This window comes from Myotis davidii, unplaced genomic scaffold (genome assembly GCF_000327345.1).
Source record: "Myotis davidii unplaced genomic scaffold, ASM32734v1 scaffold317, whole genome shotgun sequence".
NCBI lineage: Eukaryota > Metazoa > Chordata > Mammalia > Chiroptera > Vespertilionidae > Myotis > Myotis davidii.
Window position 1 is genome coordinate 2,438,399 of NW_006288994.1, and position 5,359 is coordinate 2,443,757.

At 52.0% G+C, this 5,359-nt stretch overlaps 1 long non-coding RNA gene across 4 annotated transcripts in view; it reads left to right on the plus strand.

Annotated features, from left to right (window-relative positions):
* Window positions 1-5,359, plus strand: part of LOC102759098 — a 111,209-nt gene that overhangs the window by 1,025 nt on the left and 104,825 nt on the right. The gene's annotated exons all lie outside the window — the stretch shown is intronic.

Genomic DNA, 5,359 nt, shown 5'->3' on the forward strand with positions numbered 1-5,359 from the left:
CTGGCTGTCAAATGCCTCACTGCAGTCTTGGTGATCACAGGCACCTGAGCAATCCGTCCGTGAAGAATGGGTGGGTTGGGTGGGTGGTCTGGGCTGGGGTGTGGAAGGGGAGAACCAGAGCAGAGTTCCCGCGGACCTCTCCCCGCCTTCCTCGTCCAGTCCATTCGTTCTCAGAATGTGGCGGGAGCCTGGCCCCAGCGCCATGGCCAGTGGCTGCAGGAATTGGTCTTTTGGAAAGACTACTTATCAGGAGCCATCGAGGCGTCCCTTTGACCTTGTAACCCTCCTGGAGGAATGAGAAGGCGGGGCCGGGGAGAGAGGTGTGTGTAGGGAGGGCTGTTTTGGAGCTGGGCTCATTTAGGGGCGCATCCCAAACCAAATGCCACCCAGGGGTACCTGATGCTTCTGCGCCCCCGAGTCTTTCCCAGGATGGAGAGGAGTTAGCCGCCTTCAGGAGAGCAGTGGCCGTTTGTGATGTCCCAGTCGCAGGGCACGCAGTGTTGTGTCCTGCCGGGGATTCCAGAAAGTGCGGAAGAGAGCTGTGCTCTTTGTTGGAAAAATGAAGATGTGGGTGCCTACTTGGGGGTCCGAGGAGTATGACTCTTCTGTCTTCATCTCTTACCTTTTTGGTAACCTGCCTTATCCAGTTATAAAAATGCTTATTGCAACAGAAGAAAAGAAAAATGTATATATGGATTTGTAGGGACCCCTGTGTCCCCAAGAGGGGCACCCCATAGGGGCAGCCTGACATCCCCACCGCTCCCTCAGGCTGTGCGCAGGTCATGACAGGTGCTCTGGTGGGGGGGGGGACGCTGCTCCCCGGTATAATGGCTCCCTGTGCCTCACCCACTGAGACGAGCTGCTGAGCCCCAAGCACAGCGCCTGGTACACGCACGGTTCCCTGAAGGATGTGCCCTCTTTCTCCAAGCCTATGACACAGTGCCACCACCGGGCCTTTTGTCCTTCTCCTATCCCATCTCATTGAAAGCCCATCGCAATGGTCCCAAAGGGACCATTGTCATGTAATAATCCCCATTTTACAGATGGGAAAGCTGAGTCATTAGTTGCCATTCACAAAGCCTCTGCTGAGTCCCAAACTCGGGCTCTCAGCATGAATCTTCATGGACGCTCACAGGACACCTTAGGGCCGCTCTTCATATCTGCTTCCCATTGTGGGGAAACTGAGGCTCTGTCAGATTATTCCCCAAAGGACATGCAGCCAGAAAGAATGACGGGCACATTTATCCCTGGGTTTTCTGCCTCCGCGTCTGGTTGAGTTTTTTCTTCTGAGCTGTGTTGTGCAAGCCTCCTCCATGGAAGGCGCGTTGTTGTTGGTCTGCTAGGATCCCGCTCCTTTTTCTGGCTGCCCCATGCCCGTCCCCTTTGCTCCCGGTAGGCATCTCCCTGGTGGGTTTGCTGTAGGCCCCGTGTGTACCCTTCCTCCTCTGTTGTTTTGATTGGGTATCTGTTTTGAATTTGGACAGATGGGATTCAGCTACAGATCTCTCTCTGGTTTCTCTCTCAGTTTTGTCTTTTTACTCAGCACAGCCCTCCTTTGGTGTCTGCAGAAGACTGGTCCCGGGATCCCCCGGGGATCCCCTGATCCACAGATGCTCAAGTCCCCTATGGAAAGGGGTCCAGTACTTGGATATAACCTACCCGCATCCTGCCATGTCCTTTCAAGCATCTTTAGATTATTTCTAATTCCTAATGCAATGTAAATACTGTGTAAAGTTGTTATACTGCTGTTTTCTCCTGCCAAGGTGTGTTCTGACTGACTCTGGGGCCCATCACCCTATATTCATAGCCTTTGGTTTTTACACAGTACACGTCAGCAATAACATAACTCCCCCCACACCCCCAATACTGCAATACTGTCAATCCATGGGTGATTGAATCCACAGATTCGGTGCCTGTGGATACAGAGGGCCGGCTGTTCCATCTTTGTAGATCCCACCTGGTTGCTCTGTGTACACCTAGCTCATATGGGGCTGCCTCTCCCCTCCCCTTGCCGTAGGTCCTGCCATTGGCTGGTCTCGGCCCTGCTGATGAGCCCAGCCGTGGCCTGTGGCAGGCATGCACACCTGTAGTCGCAGGGACTGTGGGAGAGTCAGAGAAACTAGCTGAGGTGAATGAGTCACCGTGCGTTCACAAGTGCTGCCCGATCGTTTTCCAGAATGACTGTGCCGCTTGCCGGGCCACCGGTGTGCTCCGCGTTCCGGTTTCCCCACGTCCTCCCGGCACCTGGCGCTGTCAGAGGGGCAGGAAGGATGCGTGTGTAAGCTCAGGCGCATCACGGCACTGGCTTCGCGTCTCTGAGGCGCCTGCTCACTGCACGTCAACGTATCATAACAACATCTTGAGCAGGAGGGCACAGGGAAGGGGAGAGGGGACGCCTTACTTAGTGCAACTCTGTCTTCTATTAAGGAAGACTGCTTTCCCAGAAACCCCCGGTAGGTAGACTTCCCTTATGTTTTTTAGTTTTCTTTTTTGTTGTTGTTGTTAATCCTCACCTGAGGATATTTTTCCATTGATTTTCAGGGAGAGTGGAAAAGAGAGGGAAAGACAGAAACATCGATGTGAGAGAAACACATCAATTGGTTGCCTTCTGCATGTGCCCGGACCTGGGCTGGAGCCAGGGAGGAGCCTGCAACCTAGGTATGTGCCCTTGACTAGAATTGAACCCGGGACCCTTTGGTCCACAGGCAGACGATCTATCCACTGAGCCAAACTGGCTAGGGCCACTTCCCTGTGTCTTATTAGCCCGGTGGGACTGGGCGTCCTCCCGAAGGCAGTCCCCGACAGAGAGAACGGATCCGATCGCCTGGCTGCCTGCCTGCCCAGGACCCGAGCAGAGCTGGCCGTGTCTGAGTCAGGATGAAGATACAGGGGCTGAGCACCGACTCAGCGATAGTCTTTCACACCAGATCTCTCATTTTGCAGTTTGTGAGTACATCGTGCTTCTTTCGTTCAAGGGACCGTCCCCTTTCACGTCTGTGATTAACCACATGCAGAGTTTCTGATTGAGTCGACCAGCACGCGACCGTGACCTTGGGCCCAGATCTGCCCAACTCATTCTGGAATTTGCCATTCTTGTCAGCCGGACGTCAGACCTGTTCCCACGCCAGCTGCCCCAGCGTCAGTTTCCTTCTGGGCTCCCCGGGGAGAGGTCAGGACAGAGGTTCAGGTGGCCGAGCGCCCACCTCCGGCCCAGGCCGGGGGTCCCAGGCAGAATGCCGGCTGAGGACAGGTGGGAAGAACACCTGTCCGGGAACAGGACCACAGCAGGCAGCCACTTCCCCTCAGCCTCGCGCCTGCTCTGTAACCCTGTGCTTCTGCCTCACCAAAGAAATGACTAGTAAGTTCTCAGTGGTACCCAGTAGTTACAATTTACTGAGCAGTTACTCTGTCAGGTGGCCCAGTAAGCACCTTTTTCCTATGATCTCATCACATTTCTGCCCTATCAGGCCCTTTCTGTGTTTTGGTTAAAGCACCGGCTCCAGTCAGACCTCCCATGGAATCCCTGTTCGGAAATGTATTGGCTGGGTGGCCTTGGGCAAGTTACTGCACCGTGCTGTGCGCCTCAGCTTTCTCGTTTGTTTGTGGAGAATAATACCAGCGTGATGCAAATACTTGATGCGTTAATAAACAATAACTGCTGAGGGTAACACCGGCTTAGAGTGCACACGGCTTAGAGTGCACACGTAGTTCACGCCTGATAAATGTTACCTGTTGTTTTTGCCATTTTTTAAAAATGAGGAGCCCGGCCAGTGTTGCTCAGTGGTTGAGTGTCGACCCACGAACGAGAGGTCCCCGGTTCGATTCCCTGTCAGGGTGTGTGCCAGGGTTGCAGGCTTGATCCTCAGTGGGGGACGTGCGGGAGGCCACTGATCAGTGATTCTCTCTCATCATTGAGGTTTCTATCCCTCTCCCTTCCTCTCTGAAATAAATAAAAAATATATAGAAAAAAAATAAACTTTACAATGAAGAAATCAGAGGCTCAGAGAGATCAACTTACCAAACACCAGGCAGCTGGGAGTCGCAGGGCCTCTTACCCCCCTGCACATCGCCAGTCGATGCGTGGCCCAAGCAAGCTGGGTCACTATTCCTCCGTAGAATAGATTTTCTTTCTTTTTAAGTTATCGAATGGTTTTATTTATTTATTTTTCTTTTTTAAAAATGTCTTTACTGTTGGAAATATTACATATGTCCCCTGTTTTTCTCCCATTGACCCCTTCTAGCCCCCCCCCCACCCGCCCCCAGTCCCAGGCCTCCACAACCCTATTGTCTGTGTCCATGGGTTATGCATATGTGCACACAAGTTCTTTGGTTGATCTCCCCATCCACGCACTCCTTCCCATTGAAGACCTAGTGACACTTTTTATAAAGAACTAGCCCCCACCCTAAGGACACAGTGCAAGGCTTCCAGCACCCGGTAGGTGTGGGTGGATCATTCTGGAAGGTGGCTAGGGACACGGGGCCATGGTGGGAAGGGTGTGCCCTGGGACAGCAAAGGCCCGGCCTTTAATTCCTGGTCCACCCACCAGACTTTTTGGGGCCTCAGCCTTTAAATCGAATTTCTACCCTATTTCCCACCAGGAAGGACCAGGGAGTGCTTTCTCAAGGGCACGTGGCCAGTGCGGCTTATTCTGGAATTGGGGTTTTCTATGTGACGTCCTATTTCTTTATCTTGGCCCGAAGTTACAAGCAGTCACACAACCTACAAGTGTTGTGTCCCCTAAAGCCATGTACTCACTGGAAGGCTCTGCAAACCAGGGCTTCAGAACCTTATGGAAGAGGGTTTTTCAGCCCAACTAAGGGAAATGGGTTGGAGTCAGGGGCTGCTGAGACTTTCGGAGAGTGGGATGCGTATCCAGGCTCTTGGTTTGGGGGCAAATAGACCAGGTAGCCCTCGGCTACATGGGACATTCCTCGCGGAATTTGGCCACCTGAGCAATTTAATGCATACGTGGGTGTGAGCGGCCAGGTGCTCAGCCTGAACGAAGGATCGCAGGCTAGGTGGTTAAAGCAAAAATGGTGATGCTCATGCCCTGAATTTCCTGGGAGGACTTTTATTTTTTAATTTTGAAAAATATTTTTTTATTGATTTTAGAGGGAGAGAGAGAGAGAGACAGAAATAGAAACATCAATGATGAGATAGAATCATTGCTCCGCTGCCTCCTGCACGCCCCACACCAGTGATGGTGAACCTATGACCCACGTGTCAGAGGTGACACGCGAACTCATTCTTTTGGTTGATTTTTCTTTGTTAAATGACATTTAAATATATAAAATAAATATAAAAAATAGACGTCTTTGTTTTACTATGGTTGCAAATGTCAAAAAAGTTCTATATGTG